The sequence below is a fragment of the Ambystoma mexicanum genome, chromosome 5q (genome assembly GCF_040938575.1).
Source record: "Ambystoma mexicanum isolate Mex_15411 chromosome 5q, UKY_AmexF1_1, whole genome shotgun sequence".
In the NCBI taxonomy this organism is placed as follows: domain Eukaryota; kingdom Metazoa; phylum Chordata; class Amphibia; order Caudata; family Ambystomatidae; genus Ambystoma; species Ambystoma mexicanum.
In genome coordinates this window covers 242,724,256-242,750,804 of record NC_090933.1, presented here as the reverse complement: position 1 = coordinate 242,750,804, position 26,549 = coordinate 242,724,256, and the positions used below count along the sequence as shown (strand labels likewise).

Below are 26,549 nucleotides of genomic sequence, written 5' to 3'. Positions count from 1 at the left end.
GTTGATGGAAACATACGTTGCCAAAGCCAAGATGGAAGGAAAGCGAGACTGTCTTTTGGTAATTATTTGGTTGTTGGTGCTGAGGGGAAATGTCACGACCCTTGCCCAAAACCCCCTCTGGCAAACCCATTGGCCAGGTGGAGTCAGGACTCGGGCCTCTAGAGCTTGGCATCCTCTTCAAAAGCCCTCATGGGGCCAGTCCTGGCGCCTAAGGCGCCAGGCTCATACACCATGAAAAACAATGTGCTTGGGAACTACTTTATTGTATTGTCAGCCAACATGGAGGCATCCACATAGCTTGGTTTGCGAGAACCAAGCTATGCGGTCTAGTGTTTTGGGTGTGGCAGCCTAGGGACTACTTTACCTGGACTATTTTGTTGGGGCTATTTAAACCACACCCGAGCAAGACAACACGCTTCGTGTTACTTTGCAGCTTGCAACGTGACGCTCACCGTGTCCAGCTATTCCCTCGAACCTAAGCAGAACCTGCAAGGAGACAAAAGGAACATCTTTAGCAGCAGCATCTTACCTGCAGTCTTCATCTTTAAACACTCGCAGCTACGGAGAACAGCTCCCTCGAATCTGCACGCCTCCTGGACAGAACGACCTGAAAGAGGAAGATAGAGGCAACATTAAAGAAAGCAGTAGAGACATTTACAAATTACGAACTGCTCAAAAGGCTTACCTGGCTGGTCGCCTCTTGGCTGGCACCACTCCAGACCTTCCACTCGCGCTGAAGAACACTGCGACCTACAAGGAAGGAAAACGCAGGTTAGCAAAGGCAAGACTTCGCAGCGCTGCGCATAGCGCTTACTTACCGTATCATAGCGCTCTTAATGCACCATCATTTACCAGCGGGGCTTAACCAAGCCAGTTCGCCGCGCTGAAGCTCTGCATACCTAGGGGAGAAAAAAGAGACATTTTAAACAAAGAAAGGCATGCAGGATAGCAACAAAACTAAAGAACAGCAATAAGACCTACCAGAACAATATCAAACGGGCCGGCATCAGTGAAGTAACTGGACCGCACTCGCCCATGAAAAACAACGCGCCCCTGCAAAGAAGGCAGGACGGAGAGCACACCTAATTCTACCACAAGGTGAGGAGAAGGCGCCAGAGGGACTGACATCATACGGGGAGGGAGGATACGTAACCCAGTCGGTCAGTCTTGAACAGTCCTACTGTATTTTCAGGCAGAACCTTCCCCGCAGACCACATCAGGGCAAATCTGAGGAGCATACCAGCGAGTAACCCGGCTGGGTGGCGTCCCTGTGGATACCAGGTGAGTGTAACAGGAAAGAAAGGTAGCCAACAGACTGCCCTTCTGGAGAAGGTTATCCAGATGGAGAGGAGCATAGTTGCCAAGGAGTCTTGAAGAGTGCCAATGTGATTCCTTGTTTCCCCGTAGCTTGTTTTGATGTGAAAGAAGTCTAATGCAGTTGTTGTTTTAAGTTGGAATTTATCACTGAAACACTTTTCTGTTTTTTTGATGAAGTAGACGGGCAGGCAAATCTATCTGTAGGTTATGTTATGTTTAAGGTTCTTATACCGCGCACAGTTGCCACCTGCGTAGTTTCATGGCGCTCTGGCGGATCTGTAAAGCAAGGTGTCAGGGGGGTAAGTTAGTAGGACTGAGCGGAAGAAAAGCGCAAGACAGCTGGAATGTGCTGTTGCCAGCTTTAGTTCGGTTGACACTGTTCACTTAGCATATGTGTGTGTTTCAGTTGGTAGCCACCATGTTGTGTTGGGTGAGGCTATGCGTGTTTTGTTTTGTTGTTGTGGTGTAGTGAAGTGCGTGCGGTTTGTTGTGCTGTAGAGGTATGGTTGTGTTTTTTTCAGAGTTGGCAAGAAGTTGTTGCCTAGAAGCGCATGGCAAAGGTAGTAGTTGAGGCAAGTGCTGAACTGTGGTTCTAAACAACTCATGATAATTTGTGACATTCCAAGAAGAATTGGGAAAGCTTGTTGTTAAGGGAAAGTTAGCATTCTTTTTAAACCATAGTTGTGTTAAACCATCCTGAAAAAGACATTTTTTGTTGCTCATATAAACAAATACAAAGGTGAACCCTGTTCTTACTCCATATTATCCTGGTCAAGACTATCTGTTTTTTACTTGAATAAGACAAATGTGAAACAGTTCTTACTACAGTTGGAGTTGGAACTTATTATGGTTTTCAATCCATAAGAACTGTATTGGAACTTTGGGTCAAACCGGATTTCCTGGTTTCTTATGAGCTGTGGAGAAAACACTTGTTCAGATCTGGCGAGGGAAACTCACCCAGGTTATAAGAAGAAACATTGATCATATTGTGAATCTAATCATATGTTATATACCATTGTTTAGAGTTGCCATATATTCCCTTAGTGTCTTATTGGTTGTACAAGTGTGAGGGGCAGATCTCCTTTTGTTAGAGTGTTTTTTTTAGTTTATTTTAGGCAGGGAAATCCTCGGCAGGATAGGGATAGTGAGACGTTTAGCCAACCTTTTTATTTAATAAAAGGGCTAAAGTTGAAAACTAAGTTGTCTATAAAGTTGTCCGCCTCACATTTCTGACCCATCACAGATCCCAGCACCTGCTATGTGCCACTGGAGAGAAGGCTTTGCAGATGCGGATAGTGCAGATCACCCTTTGAGATGGAATCCCCTACGTCATTATATTAATAAAAATAAAAAAGTCAGTGCTACTGCACCCTTGCCAGATGGAAATTCCTCATAAACACTCCTAGATTATCCTTCCTGGGTGTTAAGTCATGCAAGGTGATACGTGCTGCAGGTCTTCCAGGGCCCACCATATACTGCCCCCGGGTGGCCATACTTGATGTCTTTCCACCTACCCAGATGTGGTGGAGAGTTATCACCAGCAGAAAGACTTCCATTAGGGTTCACAACAACAAGGAAAACAGTATTTGAAAAGTATGTATATTTTCCCAGTTTCTCCCTGGTGTCACTCACAGACCTCCTTGGTAGCTCACTGCTGTTCTGGTGCTTCTCTTCGTTTCAGGGTGAGCTTTCCTCTATTACAGCCTTGATTTGAAGCCTCAAAGGCATTATAACCACTAATGTTGAAATTTCAGGCTTGGTTGGAGGAAGGTCTACAGCATTGCCCAGAGGTGAGGTGACCCATGAGGGTTTCTAGGAGGCTTATTGAGGTCCCATTCACTTTCCTGTATCAGAGGCCCGATCCTACCACCTAAGCCCGTCTCCCACCCTTCCTTGCTGATCTGTCTCTTGTTGTGGCTGGGGTCCTATTTCAAAGGCACTGGTCTGGTACTTGAGCTAGCTTCTGGTTGATCACCTGGCCATTCTGTCATGTGATCATTCTGCCAGTGCTTGTTCCTCCTCCCATGGGCAAAGGTCATACGAGTGGTGACTTACTGTGTCTCTCACTGTCCCTGTGCCTCGAAGGAAATCCTCATGGCCCTCTACCTAGTATCTGGCCTTTTCTCTATTTCTCCAACCACTGGCGGCTTCTCCGTGCCAGTTATCTTTCATACCTCCAAATGTTCAGTCTCTCATTTACCCCTCCTCCTCTTTCTTCCTCCAATTGTACGGCCCCCTCATTCTCCTTGGTTCTTAACAATTTCAACCTCCACTGTTCTCCTCCCTCCTCGTTAGTCTTCACTACCTCCGGGGTTATCCCTTCTGCTGCTCTCCTCTTCCAGCATTGTTTGGTACCTATCCAACTAACAGCAACCATTTCAGCGTATTTGATTAAATGGCTGTTCCACTGCATTTTGTGTGGAATCTTTATGGGGGAAGGGTGTGGGGTAAGGGTATATTTTAAATTGCTTTTTAGGGTAGTGGGGCTGAGGAGGATGTAGAAAAGAGCCCTAGGGGGCTTGCACCTGCATAGAAAATGACACACAAAAGCAGTGCAACTGGCGCTGCCGTGAATTGTCCTTGATCCCATTGTTGCTCTCCCCCTTCTCTATCATTTCACTCTGCATCGCCTTCTGCTGCGTTGCCACCTCAAGTACCCCCAACTCGCCTCCCCATTACCTGCCCCTGTAGTCCCTTGTGTATCTTGACCTCCTTCAGCACCACCGCGTGCATCTTCTGCGCAATCTCCACCTGTGCATCACTTGCTGCATTGATACTCCAACTTCTGACACTGCCTCCCCCTTTGGTCAGTCTTTAGTACTTGCTTGCTCCCTCCCCTTGGGCAGGGATGTTCTCAAGGATTTGCAGCTGTAGCTCATGTTTGATCACTGCCTGTGATATTAACGATATGGCACAGTCACTGTGTGCGTAACATCAAGCAGTGCAAACAAATCCTCAAACACGGTACAATCCCATTTAGATGAAGGCCTCAGATTTTCCTCGGCAGTAGCCCCAGTGAAATGGTGCCAGTGCCAAATCGTATATATCTCCCAGAAAACAGTCTCGCTCGCCATCATCTTGCACTCTTTCAACCACACTTTACACCCTAGATTAAACAATTTGCGTGACTTTTCAAGATGAGATCCCCCATGAAAAAAGTTACCCGTATCGAGTAGCGAGACCTCTTTTTCCCAGAAGGCTCTGCTCTGCGGTTTTTCTATTTGACGAATCACTGAGACACAATTTGCAATTGAGCAGTTAGGTAGTACTTCAATGTCAGGGGGGTCTTACCCTTCCATCCCCAACTTTCATATCCCCTTTCGAGATTGCAAAAAGAAAAAGATGAACCCTGTCTCTGCTGTACTCTCAAATCAACTTGACAAACATCCTGTCTAATTCTGTAAAAATTGCAGCGGGCACATACACTGGGAGCCTGCAAATATAAACTGATATGGAAAGGCCATCGTTTTACTCGATGCATTGCACCCAATTATGGATCGACGCAAAGAGAGACCGAAATAAATACCCTGTACTCTAGATAACGATTTAGAGAACTTCCCATTGAATAACGCATGGGGCTCATAGTACATATTTGTTCCCAAGTATTTGAAGGTGTCGCAAGACCATGGTTGAGGTAGAACTGGCGGGACCCTATTCTCGGGTTGTAAGGGATCCCAGTGGATGGGGATTTGGCACAGTTGATCCGGGGTCCTGAACATGCACCATAACTCTCTGTAAGCTTCAGCATATCTGGGGACACATTCACCAGGTCCCTCATAAACAAAAGTGTGTTTTCTGCACCGATTGCTCTAACATGCTCTACCTCTAAAAACTACAGTCCTCTATCTAGAAAGTACTTGCTTCACGCATTTATCACATGTTTGACCAGTAATGTGAAAAGTCGCTGGAGCAGGGCCTTTCCTGCCTTATGCTCCACTCCACTGTCCACCTGGTAAAACAATTCACTGGTGCTGATCCGGCCCAGTAGATGAATATGCAGTAAATTAACGATACTAAGATTCCTTGAAGTGAAGCTCAATACCAGTACAAAATACAGGATCTCCCACCCTATAGAAGTGAAAGCGTTTTCAGCATCTGGGAAGGAAATGGCGAGCTCTTAAATTGTGCCACCTGAAACAAGTCATGTGAGCCAGCCACTGCAATGGACCACGTACACCTACCACATATACAGCCAGTTTGGACTGCTTTCAGAAAGTAAGTAGGGCTGCAATCTCTGTGACAGTACTTTGCTGACTATTTTAGAATCAATGTTTGATAATAATAGGGGTTTGTATGAGGAGTAATGGAGTGGGCCACTACTAGAAAAATGTAATACGGAAATAACCGCCTCCATCATGGAATTGGTGAGATGTTCCATCTGTATTGCCTCTTGCAAAATCTCAGACCGCTTAGGGGACAAAGGATCTTGAAAAACAGAGTAAAATTCAACTGGAAATGTGTTTGGTCCGTGTGTTTTACACCTGCCCATTGACATTATAGCTGCTGTAATATTGACATATGTCTTTCACCCCCTGCGCCCTGTCTACCACAGGAGAATTAGAAAAATAGCGGTTTTGTAGTAATTTGTGAACACTTCATTAATAGCCTCCTGTGCTCTCCAGTCATTTCTAATAGCTGTGTGGTATGCCTATTTGTAGGGTTCTTAACTAAGCAGGCCATCAATAAGTCATTTGTATATCCGTGTACATGTAAGATCTTTCCTGATATTCGTAATGTGAGATCTCCAAGGGATAACTTGACATGTTTGGATGTTAGACTTGGTTGTACTGCAAAGTAAGATATTACAAAACTGTAATTGTGATCATGGCCTGGCACAGTTACAGCATTTTTGTTGCTGATGTAAGGACGTATAGCGCGCAAAAGCCTCAAATGATAGTTACAGGTTTTTCTGAGATTTTGAACATGAGAATCTTGAGTTCATTGATGCTTCCATATAGACTCCTAAAGTCTTCACTTTCTCTTGCGTTTTGATCATATTGCCTTGCAATGATAAATGTGTATAGGCTGGGTCCAGTTTCTCCCTGGCTAGATGGGAGCCGAATATAAGTAGATCCATTTTATTGCCATTGAGAGACAAAGCCAGTTTAGACTCATACAATCACCACTGACCTCGTCTTGGTTTCGTCAAAGAGAAAAACCTTGTCTTCGTCATCCGTCCGTCCCGGATTGCGAGGGGAAGAAGTTAGATGCCATGGGAAGAAAAGTATTCTGCTGTGTGGCATCAACAGTCAAGGTGGTCAACGCCCTTCCAATCCTGGCCATGTATGACAGGGAAATGTGGTATAAAATGGCCCCACTGCTGGAGTTCCTACCCGACGACAAGCAGGTCGAGGCACGTTCCATCCTTCAGGAGGGGGAGGTGGCATCGGACCATGCCATCATGGTGGCCCTGGACGTTGCTGATGGGGAACGGTGTCTGCCTCCTTCATCGTGGCTGGCTGAAAGCCACCAACTTCCATCAGGAGTTTAGGACAGGCCCTTCGACAGGGACAACCTCTTTGGGAAGGCCATCGATGAGTTGTTGCAGGCCATTAAGACTGACAGACAGCCCATGCCTTGGGCACTCTTTAGCACCGCCTGTCCTTTTGTGCCTCCGGTGAAGTCTGGCAGATCATCGAACGGTTTCTGCGGAGGATCCTCTTCCTTACCATCAACCCTCCCGGTCCACGACCCAGGAGGCCTACAGAGGCCGTTCCAAGGCTTTCGGTGGAGGTGGCCGACGTTGCTGCCTTGGTGGCATGCATGCCCGAATCAAGATTGAACTGGCCAGGACGTCTGGCTCACACCCATGCACCCCGGTGGGAGGCCAGCTGGCGTGCTTCATCAGTGAGTGGAAGAGCTTTCTGGACGCTTTCGCCACGGACATGATCTAGAGTTCCAGCAGAAGTGTCCACGGATACCGCCGGTGGCCCGGCAGGAGCAGCACATCCCTCAGTTCCTGCAGGAAGTACGGGTCATAATAAGAAAAGGGGCGATCGAGCCGGTTCCAAAGCAACTCTGGGGCTCCGGAGTCTACTCCAGATACTTATTGGTAAAGAAGAAGACTGGGGCTGGTGCCCATTCTAGACCTGCAGCGTCTCATCAAATACCTCAAGTCCCAGATATTCAGGATGGTCATGTTGCAGCACATGCTCCGCCAACTGGAGGAGGGAGACTTCTTGACGTCGCTGGATCTGGAGGATGCATACTTCCACGTCCCCATTCACGAGAAGCATCAGAAGTTCCTGCGCTTTGTGGTACAGGAAAGGCAATACCAATTTAAGGCCCTCCCTTTTGGGCTGAAGTCAGCACCAGAGTGTTTACTAAGTGCCTTGCACCAGTGGCGGCCCATCTGCATCTACAGGGGATAAACGTGTACCCGTACTTCGACGACTGGCTCATCCGGGCCAAGTCAAGGCAAGTAGCTGTCGAACACATGGAGACGACGTCTCGCTGCTGACGGATATGGGGTTATCCGTCAATTATCCAAAGTCCTGTTTGATTCCATCGCAGAACGCACTGGTCCTGGGGTACAGGCTCAACACGGTCTAATGCCTGGCGCCTCCCTCGGAAGAGAGGATAGCGGCACTGCTGGGCAAGGTCCTGATACATTCTGGCTTCACCATCACAGTCTTGTGGCCAATGCTGGATTTGACTTTTATGGACTTCATTCAGTCACGTTGTGTCACTCTTTCTCAACTCTCATGCTTGACTTCCTTTGCATTTTGTACTCATGGTGGCCCTGAATCATGCTGTTCCCATCTTCATCTTGTATCCTGGCTTGCAACATTGTGTGTTACTACTGACTTCTGCAATTGTATTCGCTCTCCACTCTTGCTTCTCCACTCTTTTTGACTGCGTACTCTGTTATCTCCTCCTTTCCCTTCTCCCTTTTCCTATCTCCTCCCCTTACTTCTTCTATGCACTTACTGTATCCGAATTGTCCCTGGACCTAATATGATAGCAACCTCGTCTGTTGCCTCCACCCTCCCATTACTGTTTTTTTCCTCCCGACCCTCCAGCACCATCTGAAATGTCATCAGGCCTAGTATGATAGTCGTTTGTTTTGTTCCTCCCCTCCCTTTCGGCACCCCTCTCCCTCACCTTTTGTTTTTCGCCGGCTCTACCAGAAATATCGTCAGGCCTAGTACAGTAGTCGTCTGTCTGTTTCCATTTCCTTCCCACTCTCCCCCTCCCTCCCTTCCTTATCTATGTCTTGGCTCTCGCACTATCTGAAATGTTGTCAGGCCGAGTACGATAGTTAATTTCACATCCTTACTGTTCATGGCCTGTAAGAATGTCATTGTATTTTCCCTTGTTCCCTCCCTTGCCTTGAAGCGCTTTGAAACACATTGTGTATAGGCGCTATATAAATAAACTATCATATCATAACAGCTGTTGGCACTGAAGACCGTCACAGTGCGGACCATCAAGTCTCTGCTCGGCATGATGTCCGCGCGGATCTACCTGATCCGCCTCTGCAGGTTGCCGATGCGACCCCTTCTGGAGTTCCTAGATGCTTACTGGATCCCAGAAGCTTTGCAGACGAAATTGCCCTCGACGAGGAATTCCATTGAGCGATAAGGTGGTGGGGCGTACGCTCCAACATTGCCGGGGGCACAGGATTTCAGAGCCCCCCCTACCAGGGGACAGTCACCACAGACCCAGGAGCCCACACCAGACGTCTCCACGCCAGAGGTCTATGGCTGCCGGAGGAGAGGGATCTCCACATCAACATCCTGGAGCTGCGGGCAGTGTTCTGGCCCTTAGTCGTTCGTTCCATCCCTCAAGGGTAACGTGGTGAGAATCTTCACGGTCAACCCCACCACAGTGTTCTACATCCGGAAGCATGGGGGCACCAGATCTCCAGCGCTCTCCAGAGAGGCGCAGGAATTGTGACACTGGGCGGTCGCCCAAGAGATGTTGCTCATCCCCTTGCACCTGGCGGGAGTCAAGAACACCATTACTGACTCCCTCAGCAGGTAACTGTGCCCCTGCCACAAATGGGAACTTCGACAGGATCAGGTGGACCGCCTCTTCCTCAAGTGGGGCAGGCCGCAGATTGATCTGTTTGCGACAGCGATGAATTCCAAATGCCAGAAATTCACCAGCAGGTTCCACCAGCCGAGGAGCATGGGGGATGCATTTTCCTTCCTGTGGAAAGGCCTGTTCCTGTATGCGTTTCCTCCGTTGCCGCTCCTGCTGCAAGTCATCAATCAACTCAAACGGTACTGACGCAGGATGATCCTCGTCGCCCCGGCATTGCCGAGGCAGATTTGGTACCCGGTTCTCAGCCTGTTGACATCGACATCACCATGGTCAAGCTGCCGGTGGTCGTGGATCTGCTCACCAGAGAAGGAGGCGCAATCCTGAATCACGACCCACGGTCGCTGAACCTGAGGGATAGGCTCCTGCAGCCTTAGAGTTTGGAGGATACCAGTTGCCGGCGGACTGCCGGGAGGTCCTGCTAGAGGCTTGTCAACTCTCAAGAGCTACGGGCATAAGTGGAAGCGTTTCGCTACACGATGCCGGGAGCAGAAGCTCAACCCTCTTACGTCCTTACAGATTCCTCTGTACTTGTTGTCCGTGGCCAAGGTGGGGCGTTTATCGAGGTGCATCTGGCGGCTTTCTCTCGCTACACCAGGTCTCCTGGACGGTCTTGGCTTTGGTTCCACCGTCTCGTCAAGGAGTTCCTCAAAGGACTGTTTCGATCGTTCCCACCATTGAAGGCGCTGGCCCCGGCTTGGGAACTCCAACGTGGTGCTGACGAGGCTAATGGGGGGGCCCCCTTCGAGCCTAGGCATCAGGCTCCTCTCAAGTTCCTCTCATGGAAGACAGCTTTCCTCATGGCCATCACTTCTGCCAGGAGGGTAGGGGAGATCCAGGCCCTGTCCTGCAAACAGCCTTATCTGACTTTTCACAACACAAGAGTGGTGCTACGGAGGCACCCCTCCATGCCAAAGGTTCAGTTGGACTTCCACCTCAACAAGCCTTTGGTGTTGCCTGTGTTCTTTCCGAATTCTTTGTCGCCGGCTGAAATGACTTTGCACTCGCTGGATGTGGCTTGTGCTCTGAAGTTCTATGTGGCACACATAAAGAGTTTCCGGAAGACGTCTCAACTATTTGTCAACTTTCGTCCTCTGAACCATGGGAAGGCCTCGTCCAAGGCTTCCATCTCCAGGAGGTGGCTCTCTGGCTGTATCACGCCTGGTCATCGATTGGCAAACCGACGGCTGCCCGGCCGTCCGAGAGCCCATTCCACCAGAGTGATTGCTGCGACGACAGCGTTCCTGTCTGGTGTGACCCTGCTGGACATCTGCAGAGCTGCTACGTGGAGGTCCATGCACACCTTTACAAGATTCTACTGCGTCGACAGGGATTCCAGAGAGGAGTCCAGGGTCGGCCATGCAGTGCTACGCAACCTGTTCGCTTGAAGGTGAGCCTGTTCTGGAGGTAAGAGTAATTGCTTCTGTTGAGCCTTGCTACCTTCTGTGGTTGTGTAATGCTGTACTGCTATGTGTTCTTTATTCAGGAGCATGTGAATCCATGCCAGACCCCATGCTGGAGAAGGAACAATTTACTTATCTCTAACTATTGTTCTCCAGAATGGGTCTGGCATGGATTCACATGCGAACCCTCCCTCCTTCCACTCTGCGGCTATCCTTGGTCATACTGTCATGACCTACAGAACGCACCCCTTTTGGACTTCCTAGTCTTTGTCTCAACGGGGCTTACACTCCCTGGTACTCCCAACATGGCCGGCCAGCGTGAAACACCTTCCTCGCTCTAGACGTTGGACCTAGCCTGTTCTATTAATAGACCACGCCCCCGCGGGTCCGCGCGTCTCAATGCTATTGCGAAGTAGCGACCAGACGTGTGCTCCGTAGCTCGCGGTATTGTTTCCCTGATTCTGTCCCTACTAACTCCATTCCTAGTCCCTCTCCTTTCTTTCTTACTTCCTGGACTTGTGTGCTGTGTAGTGCACTTTCTTAATTTCCCGGATTCCTGGATCGTTGCATCCCGGAACTTTGAATGCACGCTGGAGTCGGAAGAGACTCGTGCAGCCTTATTCAAGACCCGATCTGTCCACAAGAAGGCATCGACCAAGAAATCCAGCAAAGATCGGACTCAGGTGAGATGGGGTGGGAACTCCTTGACACATACTGCCACTTAACGTGCTACCAAATCTGAAGATGGCTGCCAGAGGAGGGGCTTAGGCAGAGTTCAGTGATTGGTTTAGAGGAGAAAAACAGTTTGTAAGTGAAAGTGAAACTGTTTTTTCCTTCATAGAGGATTCCCAGCCTGACGGGCAATATTCATGAGCATGTGAATCCATGCCAGACCCCCATGCTGGAGAACTATAGTTGCAGATTAGTAACTTGTTCCTTCTTTCTAGTCTCGACCTGTGCCAATATCTGGTTTTGTCGTGGGAGCAGCTTGTCTCCCAAGCAACCAGATTAATTATTCTTGTTACTGAGGTTTATCACACAGAACTGCTCCTTGTCCCACTATGGCTAGAAGTGCAACATCCCCTTATCGTCGTTAGAAGGCATTTTCAAAACCAACTCTGGGGTGTGGTTTTGGACGGCCAACCTAGTGGATAAGCAAGGGCTTTTTACACTTGGTCTATCCAAACTCTCTCTGCGTAGCATAGGCTGACTAGTAAGGCTGCGACTTAAAAGATCAGGCATTTGGTATGGAGGTAAATTAACAACACTTTGAGGTAGTCGATTTAATAGAGATCCATACAGATGGATACAAAATGTACTATTAATAAAGCCAAAACATAGCAGGGTACAAGTGCACCAGATAAGATCTGGAAGTGTCAGTATTTTACTCCCTATTTTTTAAAGTTGGGAGTAAAATTATGTTTTACAGAGTAAAAAGTCCAATTCCCAATGAGAGTATTTTATAAGCGAGTACAAATACGTTTTAACTGAAAAACTGAATTTTTTTTGTGATATGTATTTCTTTGCCCCTTGTTTTTCATACACATTAAAAGATGCATGTTTACTTCTTCCATTCGGGCAGTTAAAATAGTAGTTTCTTCCTGTGGTACGATCTGCCTACTGGTCGAAATATAGCCACTGAGCTGTAAGGGTGAAAGCAAGAGCGCAAGATTCTACTTGTCTTTTTCCTATTTTTTGTTGGGAGTATGTGTACTCCTTATTCTTATTTTTTAGGAGTATTTGCCAAATTTTAGTGAGTAAAAGTGGCAAATACAGGGTACAATCAACAGTACATACTGCACACAATTATATACACCTTTCTGAGGCTTGTTGGTCTGCTTAGAATCACATGCTTTGCATACGCAGACATCTATTGGTTGGTACAGAGTATTACATGATCTGTTTTTTAAATCTAAAGTGACGTTGACGGGGCATGTTTGTAATACTATACCATACAACAAAAAGAGAGGGTGGGGGTATGTATTGCAAGCACAGGAACAAACCTCCAGAATTAAACACTAAACAAAAGTGTTCCAATGTTTCTCAGTCACTCCCACTGGCAGTCCTATGACAATGAATTGATTTTGATGCATATAAGTAAATAAAATACTTGAAAATGTTTTTGAAGATTTGTGTAAGATTCTGGTAGGCTTTTGTGTAGGCCTGTGGAAATACCTGTCATGGGAGTGACTTAGAACCATTAGAACACTTTTGTTTAGTGTGTAATACTATCCCTACAGTGACGTTTACTCTACCCATGGTCCTTTATGCGTCAGGGTCATCAGATTGTTTTTCCGCTATCATTGTTGGTCACATTTCGTGGAGTTATAGCAATTATTAGTCGCCGAGATGTAGCTATATCTATATTACCACTAGTTTTTGACACTCTACATTGACAAATCCAGCGAAGCGCGACAAAGTTTGACAGCCGTCCAGGCTTCCATTAACTTCTCGATGGCCTTACTTCAGGCTCCAGCCTACACAGTAGGGAGAGTGAGGGGATAACAGCTCACATTCCTGTTTAGAGAGTACTGCATACACATTTCCCTTTAACCTTCCTGTCTCGCTGTCTTCCGGCACACATAATGGAGAAGGATCCTTTTAAATGTTCTTCTTTCAACCGAATGCGTCCCTGAAAGGAGACACACATGTGTAACCATTGTCTCCCTCGAGACTACCAGGTGACTCAGTGCAAGGCTTGTAAACTTTTTTCAGCCGAAAAACCCTCAAAGATCGACGGTAGAAGCGCTGGGCATCCTATGCAATGCAAGCTGAAGCATCTTCGGAATACCCCGCAGGCGCAGAGGAATCCAATGCTGAACAAGACAGCCCCAGGACCATAAATGACTCAGGATAGACATCCAAAAAGGAAACCAAAGACTCCCGAGCTCATCCCCAGTTCCGGATGGCAGGCCTCCCGCACTCCTATGAAGGGTTCTTCTGGTGACAAGGGCACACACATTAAATATACATAGCAGGTCACGCCACACAATGCGCTGACAAACGAGCAAAAACATAAACGCCATATACCCTCTGCTCACGCTTTGACACATCTGTCAAAGTGGAAAATTGGCAGCAGAGCCTACCTCCTTTAGCAGGTGGCTCGGCGTCCTCAAAAACTCATCTTTTAGTGCACTTTCCATAGAACAAACATACGCCAACTATAAGTGGTTCCATGCACAATATTCCTACACATAAACCCATTCAGGCACAGCTGTCAAAATAGCAGCTGAAACAGATTGTTTTGACGATTACAGGCACACAGGGCTCAGGGTACACAAGAGCTACCGCTTCCTTGTCTTGGGCACTCCAAGGGATGCCTTCTTTAACACAATATGAGGAAATAGTTTGTCCCCTACAGGATACCCAGTCTAGTGCCCTCTGGAATGGGGATAGGTTTGAAAATACCATGGATAAAACGGCATCTTTCGTAGACTTCTTAGATAAACGTATTAGATACAAATGCATCTCACAGGGGAGGGGAGGTTCCTAGATTTAAACACACTAACCTCTATGAGGAGTCTGTAATTGAGCTGGATGAAGATGATGGGGATGATGTCTTACAAGACGACCCTTGCACAGACCCTGATGAGCCACAAGAACAACCCAGTCCACCTATTGTCCAAGTGTGGGTACCAGTAATGGTATACCAACCAAGGCCCCCTGTCAACCTCACAATCCCCTTTCAAGAGGCAATTCAGGCAACAGTGTAGTAGGGGTGGAGGCCAGTCCGCTGGGGGCTCAGCTACCCCCTCCAAGCAATGAATCCTAGATACGGGTCCCCTCCCATGTTTCCCCAGGAGGAGGGGTCACATTTCTCCATTCTCCCACGCATGGGACGGGATCACAACAGACAAGTGGGTGCTAACAAATATTAGAGAGTGATATTGCGTCAAGTTCCTCAAAAGACAGCACAATCATCCTCCAACACACAAGAACATGTCTCTGGAACATCAGCAAATCCTCCAGGTGGGGATAGAATCTAGGCTACAAAAAGGAGCCAGGGAACTCGTCCGCCCATCAGAGGTAAACCAGGGTATTTCTTCTGTGTACTTCCTTGTTATAAAGAAAGACAAAACAAAACACCCAGTTTTAGATCTAAGACCGGCAAGTACATATGTCAAACCACAAAAAATTCAGAATGAGAACTATAAAAGAGGTAATTCCTTTACTAAAGAGGGAGACTACGTGGCAATACTGGATATGAAAGCTGAATACTATCTTATTGAAATGTTGCCAGTTTATAGAAAGTACCTAAGCTTCAAGGTGGGATCCACACACTACTAGTTCAAAGTACTACCCTTTGGGATTGCTTCAGCCCCTTCGGTTTTTACAAAGGTACTAGCAGTAGTAGCACCTCACCTTCGCAGGCAATCTATCCCAGTGCACCCTTATCTGGATGACTGGCTCATACCAGGAAACACACCACACATGTCAGCAGCACACATAGGAAACCATAAACCTCCTGTTCCAACTGGGGTTTTTCATCAACGAGAAAGTCAAGCTTAGACCCCAGCCAAGTCAAACAATTTTGAGGAGCAATTATTCAGACAAAAGACACCCTAGTCTTCCCGTCCAACAAGAGGGTCCAAACCATGCTGCATCAGATCCCTTGTTATACAGCCAGTCACCAGATAACTGTCCAGAAGATCATGCGTCTTCTAGGTATGATGGCTTCATGCATCTTAATTGTGCCACATGCAAGTTTGCACTTGCGTCCTATACAGGAATGGCTAGCAAAACAATGGACTCAGGCACAATGAAATTGGAACAGTCTAGTGGTGCTTTCACAAGCTGTGGTGTCAGCGCTTCAGTGGTGGTTAGAGGACATCTATGAGATGCCAGATTAACGAAAGCTAGACAGTGGTAAGCTTCACAATCCTTTTTTATTTAAATCATACAAGGGTTGCGAAAAAGGAAGAAGCGGAATCCACGCTGAACGTGCCAGAGTGACGTTTATGTGTTTGTATATTTGTTATTGTTGTTGGTTGTTTAAAAAATGTTAATAAACAGATTTAAAAAAAAGAGGGTTGGGGGAAAAAGGCCCCACTATCCCTAACTCTGAGGGGTTTCTCTGCCTCATTGAAACTAACTAGTGGACCCGTCTTTGTCAGGATGTCCAAAATAAATGTCCACAGTCCTGTGTCCAAAACCTATTCTGACCCTTGCACCTAATATTTCACAAAAATCATCATCATCTGCTGAGAAGAAAATAAACAATGTTTGGCTGACTCCCAGCAACCTTCTGCTAATGCTTGCACCCACTAATTTGGTAGTGAATTGTATACGCCAGGGGGGCACTCACCTTCTTTGGTCTTTCCCAGTCATCAGGGCCTCTGTTACACACTATGCTAAGGGGACAATCCCCTTCCCTGGTCGTTCCCAGATGTCAGGGCCTCTGGGACCCACTATGTCAGGAGACAATCCCCTTCCCTGTTTTCTTCCACTTGTAGTGTCTAACGGGGCTCTCCCTTTTTGTCAGTGCTTGTTGGGACCTGTTTTTTGTAGCACAGGTTCCTCTGTTTGTTTCTTTGGTGTGGTGTTAATAACAGCTCGCCTCCTTGGTGCGTTTTCCTAACAAGGTTGTTCCTTTCCAATTCCTTCGCATACTGGGGCTTCAGCCCAACCTATTGTACCCTTTTAATTGTGCTGGTTTCTCTTCTCCACCAGCAGTTTTGGGTACATTTTTCCTGCTGAGGAGGAGGGAGGAGTAGGATTTCGATTTGGTGTTCTGACAATTTTATTGTATTTGGTGTCTTTGCCTCACGGTTTTGCTCTATATAAGTCATGAGCTATGTGCCTCTTACTAATAGTATGCATGGGTTTATTTATCAGAGTACAGTTTGCATTTGCCCATGACTTCTAATCGCTGCGCAAACCATACCTGTTGTCCTCAGCGATGGATCTTCCTTCTCCCTGTCTCCCATCCATATTGCCTCTTGCTAGCTCGTGGTGTTGTTCTGACCCGCTCCGTGGTTTAATCTCCCAGTAATTGGTGCCCGTCGGCCTCTGTTGCTTTATTCTTGGTATCTGTGCCACCACTCCAGATAAGTCCCTCGTGGAGACTTTGCATTCCCATTTTTTTGGCGTTCGTCAAACTTTGACGTTCTGCTTCAGGCAACCGATGCCGCAACTCAAGAAGAGTCTCTTGGGGAGTGGCTGCTATGTTTCTCCACAGGTCACCCGCTCTGCTTCGTGGCCATTTGTCTATGGCTTCACCGTTCCACCGCGTACTTCTTTGTTCGATCTCACGAGTTCCCCAGTTTCCACTGCTAGCTTGTGCCATGTCACCTCTACTATGTCTGTGGTTTCAACTTCTGCCACTAGCACTGCCTTCTTTACCTCGGCACACACCTTGCTTGTCCCGACTTCCTCTTTTGTTGTCACCGCCTTCACAATCAACCCTGCTGCAACTTAGTTTCCCTTTTGTTGTCGGGCCCTCTATGGAGATAAACAGGACTAAAAGTTCATGTTAGTTTTCACTCCTTTTCCCTCTGGTTACAGCCTCCTCATCCCAGCAACCTGAGAGGGGGGTGTTACTTTACAAATATACATATACCCATATCGTATATCTGGGTTTAACCTGTAAGAGGAGGTGGGATTTTGTAGTAGTGTTCTGGGTTTTGATGTTGGGATTCTGTTTCTTGCCCTTGATTCTGGGACGAAATCATCTGATTCGTCACACAACCTGCAAAAGGGAAAACCCGTTGTCACTACTCCAACACAGGTCACAGTAACAACAAATGCATCGCTCCCAGGCTGGTGGAGCATATTACCTCCACCAACCAGCACAAAGCATGTGGACACAAACACTATCAAACAAGCATATTAACTTTCTAGAGTTGCTAGCAGTGTGCAGGGCACTACATGCTTTTTAGCATCACTTAGCAGAAAGACTGTGGTAGCACAACCACCATGTTTTACATCAACAAACAGGGCGGGACACATTCACCAGGTCTTTCCAAAATAAAACAGAAGATCTGTGAATGGAGCCTCCAGGGGAACATTTACCTTGTGTCACTAGCAGACACACTAAGCAGAAACATAAACCTTCCCTCAGAACCTGACTGGGAGCTACATACAGACATTGTAAACAGCATTTTTGTGCAATGGGGTTAGACACACACAGATCTGTTTGCCACAGAAAAAAACGCAAAATGTCACCCTTACTCCTCCAGATTTCCCCAGAAAGAATCTAAGGGGAAAGCACTGTGGATCATTTGGTCTGGGATATTTGAGTATGCTTTTCCCCCCGACCCCACTCCTCAACAGAGTAATTCACAAAATGCATCAGGAACACTTGACAACGATCCTTGTTACTCCAATGTGGGCATGCCACGGTACTCCCATCTACTCAAAATGTCAGTTTGCCCACCAACCGGTACTGAAATGTTCTTTCCATGACAGCTCTTATCCAATCACCACCAGTGGCTACTGCAATCCTGATTTCATCCATCAAGGTGCAGTTAAACCATTTTCTTGGGGATGATAAAGAGCTGTCGTAACCTGTTCAATCGCATACCTTTCCAGAAACAACTTTAATTCCTTTGAAACCAATTGAGAAACATTGTCTGAAAAGCATCATCAAGGGAATCCCTCCCACTAGAATAGTGGCTCTAAAAATCTGAACATACTGCTGCTGTTAACCTCTTTCAATACACAAAGCTCCCTCCACTTTGCTAGAAGTTCCATAAATACCAACAAGTATGTGTCCTTGGCACCTCTTATATTGAAAGGACCCAATAAATCCAACGCAATTCCATGCCAAGGAACCTTAGGACTATCCCTCACCTTCATGGGGGGCTTGCATACCCTAAGCCCTTTGTCACCATTGACACAATCAGAACAATATTTGACCAACTTCCCCACATCCTTTTCAACACCCGCCTACCAAAAATCAGATATCATCAGGGCCTTGGTTCTCGCCAACCCCAAACGACCTCTATGTCCCAACTCCATGAATTCTCTCCTTATATTTTTAGGTACCACTAATCTATGTCCCCTGCAATCCCTCACACAGTTAATTTCTCAGCTTCCTGAAATCTTTAACGTCTTTATCTCCAATATCATGAGATTTCCTTTTCACCAAATCGAGCACCGACTGATATGTGCTATCGGCACTGCATGCTACATCCCAATCATCTCTCTTAATACTTTACTGTGTCTAAAAGATTTCAGCTACTTCCTCCTCAAATTCATTAGCACACTCTTCAAACTCTTTGCCGCACAGCGCCGACCTGGAGAGAGCATCCACAACAACATTATTGTTTCCTTGAACATGCTCCATGCGATATTGTAGACCATGTAAACTGCTGACCCATTTCATTATCCTTCTGGATACACCATCCAAACCACCTTTGCCGAAAATGCTGATCAGTGGCTTGTGATCTGTTCTTATAGTGAATTCACGACACCATAAATACATCTTATATTTGTTGACTGCCCACATGCATGTCAAAGCTGCTTTTTCCACCACAGAATATCTTCTTTCCTCCTCCTTCAGGTCCTAGAGGCATACGCCGTGGTCAACAACTCTTTACCACATTCCTGCATCAACACAACCCCCAAACCAGTATCACTGATTACTATTTTACGACCTTATACAAAACCAGATAATACAGGAGCACTGACAATACTATGTTTAACTGTTTCAATATTCATATTGCACCTTGTAAGTTTCCTAATTTTTCATCTTATCAGACAATTTCTAATTAAACTTACTATAGAACTCCACCAGACCTAAAAATGACGCTACATCACTCTTGCGTTTTGGGCACACCATCTCTTCGATTGCCACCACTGTATCATGCGTAGGTTTTACGCCTTCTTCTGAAATTTCATGTCCCAAGTAAGTCACTTTGCTCGCCCTGAAGGTACACTTTTCTCTGGCAATTGTTAATCCTGCTTCTTTAAATGTTTCTAACACTCTTCCCAAACGCCCATCATGCTCATCTACATTAACACCAAAAATCAGCACATTGTCCTGGTAGTAGAACACCCCTTTTCACACTGCCTAACAAACGATACATGACATTCTGGAAAACGCTTGTTATGTTATGTTAATCAAATTTATGAGGCGCCAAAGCCCGCAGGCATCCAGGCGCCAAAAGACAGAGGTAGCAGGGGAGAACTAGAGATTTATCCTAACTGAACAAGATTGTCTTTAACTGTTTGCGAAAGAGAAGGTGATCTTCAATCTTATGTATCCGAGGAGGTAGGGTGTTCCAGGCTTGCTGCTTGCTGCCGACACCAAACCAAATGGCATCCTTCTGCATCTGAACAATCCAATGGGTGTTATAAAGACCGTTAAGTCCAAAGAGTCTTCATGAAGCTCAACTTGGTGATAAGACGCTCTAAGATCCTGCCATCTATCCTAGGCAAAGGACATTTTTCTGCCACAACATTGTTTAGGTTTCTCAAGTCTATTCACTGTCTCACTGACCCATTTGGCTTTCTCACCACAACAATGGGGCTGACCCATTCAGAAGATTCCATCTTCGCCACAATGCCATCTTTCCATTCTGGCGATTTCTTCCTAAACTTCTCTGCGCACTGCTAATGGCATCATCCACAACTTGGACTAAATTGGAGCTGCCCCTTTTTTAAGTCTGATGCGATGCACAAAAACCTTGATACATCCTAGTCTTTTCTCAAACACCTCTCGGTGCCATTCCGCACTTTCCAAGGCCTCATTGCTCTCTTCAGCCCCTTGGACAGATAGCACCTTTTCAGGATGGCATTCATCTAATGGAGTGGCCAGCTTTGCTTGGTCCTACCATGACAGTAACTCTCCTCCTCTTCTTGCCACATATGCCATGCTCATGGCTCTCCTCCCTTTGAATTTCAAGTTGGCACTGAATTGACACACAATGTCAGTTGGTATGTCAGCATATTCCCTTTGATTTCAGGTTCTTGTAGCGTACAACAGTCAAATTTGCTTTTCCATACTTGTATGCTCATGAGGGTGTAATCCGCCCCACTGTCGACTAACATGGAAATGTGTACTCCATTTATTGCGACCATGGCATAGGGCTTGCTTCTTCTCACCTTCCGAGATATGGCATGTATGGAGATAATCAATACCTTCCCCATGCCCTCGTATTCATCCTCTTCAACTTCATAAACCTCTCTCACTTGAACAAAGGATCTGAAATTCTTGCAACAACAAGCCACATGTCCCTTGCTTCCACACTCACGACAAACTATGTGAATTGCTACACACCCCTTGTCATTTGCCAGATGGGTGCCACTACCACATCCGTACCTCTTCCTGATATGTGTGAAACTCGGTTCCTTGGAAGGACCCCATGCCCATCCTGAATTTGTATTGCTGCAAGACATTGTCACTTTGTGCTTCTCTCCCCTTCTTGTCACCCTTCCTTGCAAGGGCCGACTGCTGTTTCTGAGATGCCTAGGAGGGCTTGTTCACTGTGCCCTCATCTATGGCCACCTTGTGATTTTCAGTGTTTTTATCAAAGTGAAGTGCCTTGATACAGCTCTTGGTATGTTCTATGCATTTTGCAATTTTGATTGCTCTTGTTAAGGTAGGATTATGTTCCTTCCACATTTCTTTTCGTATTTTGTCATTGGTGCAATTGATCATAAGCGGATCTCTGAGGTGTTACTCTTGAAAATGAGTAAATTTACACTTCGCTGCCAGACCCCTCAAAATTGTGATGAATTCTTCAATGGATTCACCCACCTTCTGCTGCCTGGTGGCGAAATGGTAATGTGCCAAAATAATGTTTTCCGACACTTCATAATGTTTGTCAAGTTTGGCAATGGTTTTCTTTTTTAAGGATATCCTGGCCGGCGGCTCCAAGACATGGATATAGTGAAGCCTCCTTCCTTTTATTGAAGTAGTTGGTGCTAAAAACGGCCAAGATATATTTGGTGAAGCCATCCCTCCAATTTGCCCATCACACTTAATGTTCACCAGGAGTATATAAAAACAAAACCAGTCCAGGTACATTAGCCATTGAAACAGAACTCTGTGGATAATGTATGTTGTGACAGTCTCAAACTTTGGCCACTCCAGATGCACCACACTTGTTGGCTGTCCTGCTTTGAGAATGTGGAAAGAGTGCAAACAGTCATGTAAGTCACCTTTAAAGCACCATTCCCATTTAATGTTTGACTGGTAATGCTAGGTCATGTGGCAATTCTTCCCAGTGCTTCCTTTGTAACAGGTTCAACATCGGGACACTGTAACCCCAGAAAAGTCTGTTTTATAAACAATGTTTCTCAGTGTTTCACTTATGGCTGGGAAACCAACACAAACTTGCGGTGTGGTTTGAAACTGTAAGCAATGTCTTTGCCAAGTCAGTGTTACTGACGCAGCATTGCTGTAACTAACGTTATGAGCCGAACGATCATCACTATGGAAACTAATAACAATATGCCACAAAATGGCTGCATGCAAGACAACGCTTTTGGGTGCCTTTCTTTAATTCTGAGAGCTCATCGGGTCTAGCGTTGCCTTGGTAATGCAGGCCTATTGCAGGAAAATGCCCTCGCGCTCCCAGATATGCAGGGGCTCTCACCTGGAGACTTCTTTACTCGGCTGAGTCTTGGTAAGAACTCGCCAACTCCTGCTTTTGAAGCCTCAGCAGTAACATTAACTTCAGCTCCCTGCAGTATGGCACACCACTTCTCTGCCTTGCCGCTCACAACAGCCGGAGGTCGCTGCTCTTCTTTGATCCTTGTCGCCAGTTGTTAGGATGTAGAGTTCAGGCTTCAAATGATGAGTCAAGGATAGTGGCGGCCTGCAAAAGGTTTTATTCATTTAAAAGAAACAAAGTCCTCAGCAGCGACCTCTGGCTTAACCAACAGCCAACTGACACTCCATTGAACCTGGAACGGTTCCTGCGCTGTAGACCACCCAAAGGTTCCATGTGGTGATTTGTACTGATGGGAGCCCCACACCTTTAACAGTGCTGATGTGGGCCACAAACACAGTATGCAATATTTGTAAAACATGAGAACATGACTACTCCTAACAGCATCCCACCCAGCTGCCTAACAGTTGCCACGCTCTAACTTTGGCTCCTGCTATGTGGAGAAATGATTTTCGTGAAACTGGTCACATCATGGTTTCTGCTGATGAAATTGTCCTGTAACTGAAAAAATAAATTAAAGTGATCAGCCTGAACACAGTACGTTCATGTCATGATGTGGGATCTCAACTGGTTGATTGATGGCTCGGACTATGCTTTTTTAAAAACATGCCTAGTTGCTACCCAAAAATTGTGTCTTTATTAGTTATGGGAAGTTAGTGACCAAATGATTGGTGGCACTGTGTGGATAGAGGAAGGGAGGGAGTGAATCTTGTGCCAGCGTTTCGATGCTGTCCCTGTTACTACTGTGTTGGAGCTGTTTCGGTATATGAACCTTTTCAGCATCCATTTTTTTAAGAAGGAGATTAAGATGTTGGTGTGATGTGACCGTTCTTTCACGCTCTCTTCTGGTGATTGGCTCAGCCCTGATCCTTTCTCTGATCTGGGGACCCTTCCTTCTGTCTCCTCATGTGAGCAAATTCAGTTCCCCCTCCTCCATGACTGAGCTCAATTATCCTTTCAGTGTGATTGCCAAGGGCTTAAAGACTCTCTGCAAATGTATGTAAATCTGTCTGTGCAGAGTGAGTACCTACTATGCAGGCCACGGGCTGACTTTGGGCTATGGGATTGTATTGTTCCTGTGAGTGGTGTCGCAGGAAAAGACAATTGCTGTACCGACTTGTGAACGTGCACTAAGAGTACTGCTGTTCTGATACTTTAATTCTCGAAATATGTGTTATTCTCTCTGGTCACTTTGGGAAATCCAGGCTTCCCTCCCAGACTCCAGACTACCTCACGTTTACAAGAACTTTGAGGCAAATTCTCGTGTAGCTTCTAATTTAGGAATGTCAGTGTCATGTATTCTTTCTAGCTTTCGCTGTATGCTGTCTTTCAACGTGGCAGTGCAAATCAGTCGAAGGTAGTTCCTCAATTAGTTGAAATCCTATTTAAGCAGACCTTTTGACTAGGATATAAATATTTGGTTCTTAGAAGTAATTTGTTTTTGTCAGGTCCTATCACGTGCTTGAATGCTTACCTGAAATATGTTCTTATGAATTCCGCATCTTATGAGTTTCCTCTTTTTCCATCTGGACCTGTTGAAATTGTTAGCAACAAATGACTACAAAGTGACCTCTAGTAATGCTTATAGTACAGCACCTAGTGTGGTTTCCTGTCTAGAGAGTGGCATCAAATAATGGCATGTGGCTCTGCACCATGGGTACATTCAGTCTGACACTCCACATGAATATAGTCTTATAGATGGAGGAAGGGGTCATTATCGTGGGATAATGACCGGCCCACAAGTTATGGCCGATCGAAGCCAAGGCATAATGACCCATCCCGAGGTTTATAAGGCTATTAGCCAATGCTAGTAATGGCCATACAGTGTTTGGAAGCGTGGTTGTAAAGTAGAAAACATTGTTTAATAATGCATAAAATAAATACTCACATTTGGGTAGTAAATTAAACATGTTTTTATTTTCTTTATATCTAAAACACATTGTTGTCTTTCTAAGTTCAGCATTTTAACTGCAAACTTGGTTGATCTGGAAAGATTTTAAGGATGATGCAAAATTAAATTGTTTTTAAGACAGTGAAAGCCTTTTCACATATTATAGCTTTCCATTTTAGAGCGTTGCATTGAAAAATCCTCACAGAGAGGCAATATCTTTTTTTTAACGAAATCTTTCCTGGAAATTACATTGTCATTTCCCTGTCTGCTTTTGAAATCAAAAGATTCAGAATGCAGCCAATACTAGTAGTCATTGACTGTGTTCTGAACATTCTACTTGGAGGAGAGCTATAATTACTTCTATATGCTAATATTCATTATTGATCTGTGCTATTGCACCCTTTCTGTTCCTCTTTTCCCAGACACTTTGCAGCTCTGTTAGAAAACATTGCTCACAATGGAATTATATGCGTGTTTGTAGGAGAGATGGGGAAAGAGATTCAATGCAGCTAACCTACTCTCAATTCAGGATTTTCAGCAGTCTTAATGGGATAGTGCCATCAAAACTTTTATTTTTACCGTAGCCGAGAAACATAGAAGGAAAAACACAGCATATTTAAATACAACAACGTTATATTTCTGACTGCAGCAACTTTCGCTTTGAGTCTCCTGGGTTCCCCCGACCCGGGGGAGCCCAGGAGACTCAAAGCGAAAGCCGCCGCAGTCATAAATACAATGTTGTATTTGTAAATGCTGCAGTATTGATAGAAAGAAAACCGCAGCATTTACAAATACAACATTATTGTATTTCTGACTGCAGTGGCTTTCACTTTGAGTCTCCTGGTTTCCCCCGACCAGGGGGAGCCCAGGAGACTCAAAGCGAAAGCTGCGGCAATTATAAATACAACTATGTTGTATTTATAATTGCCGCAGCTTTGCTTTTTGCCTTTCATTTTACGTTTTCTGTGCTTCCCTGGGCTTGGGAACACCGAAAACGTAAAATGAAAGTGAAGGCAGTCTCCTCAGCTCGTGCACAGCTCTGCTCTGGCTGCAGTAAGAAAAAGCTCCCAGTAGGCTTTTGCTGCTTTGTTTAGTGCCGCCAGAGCAGAGCTTAACATGAGCTGAGGAGGCTGCCTGAAATGGCAAAATGGATGCTCCCATGTAAACGCTTTGAGCCTCGTTTGCTCAAAAGTTTACACAGGAACTTTCATTAAAATTATGTTTAATGCATGTTTTGGCTTATTGCCTGTCTTTTGGGACAATAATATTTTTGAACGCACTATTCCTTTAATTAATTTGTCAGATAACATTTGGTTTCCGTGTCCTAGATAAGAATATGCAATCTATAGATAGGGATACCTTTTATATGTGCAGCATAATGTGTTCAAAGGTAAATTAGTATAACTTTCAAGACTACTGAAGTTCCTTCATCAGATAAGAGCCTGCATGTTCTCAAATGTCAATATGTTATGCAATCTTTTTGGTGGTTTTGTTTGTAAAATGAAAGGTACCGCTGCCTGCAAAATATGTATCCTAGTGTTTCAGTAAATTCAGGACCAGGTGGTGCACTGAAATCTAGGTACATAAGACTATTTAAAACTGTTTGCATTGGTGCTCTGGCACAGCTTGCAGCATAAATAAGTTGTTAGCCCAGTGATGGACTGAGATCCACTTCTTGTGCAGCTATATGCAATGTTGTGTCCTTGGGGTGTGTTGTGACACTCCGCCATTGGCCAATTTCCAGGGCATACAAGCTGATATGGCTTGCAAATTTCATATGCGGAACTCGCAGTCACTGCCGCCGGCAGGTCTCTCAGCATGTCGCTCCCTCTAATCACAGGAGCGCTGCGCTGTGATCCCCGCCTCCTGTCCACACCATTAAGTCCCACCATAGCTCCACCTGTCAAATGCGGCCTGGGCACGCTGCATCCACTATCTCTACCCCCTCACCTTAATACGCTAGGGGTGGGTGGCTCCTCCCACTTATGGAATCTTTGCCATGGCTTGGCCTCTCTGCCATGACTTCCCACCTTACCGGACCACAGTGCATAGACACAGCCTGTCTGGAATCTAAGCCCTTCTGCTCCAGTTTCCAGCAACCACTCCAGGGATATTGCTTTTTTGTTTGTTTATTTTAGCCCTACCTCCCCTCACCGTTCACTTCAAACATGGGACATAATACCTTTACAGACCATGCCCTCTGGCAGTACCTGGAGTTATGGGCCTGTAACCCTCACTAAACGCCCTCACTTGAGTTGGGCCTTTAAACTCTTT

At 45.9% G+C, this 26,549-nt stretch overlaps 1 protein-coding gene across 1 annotated transcript in view; it reads left to right on the top strand.

The window, feature by feature from the left end:
* Positions 1-26,549, top strand: part of RAB12 (RAB12, member RAS oncogene family) — a 430,907-nt gene that overhangs the window by 364,445 nt on the left and 39,913 nt on the right. The gene's annotated exons all lie outside the window — the stretch shown is intronic.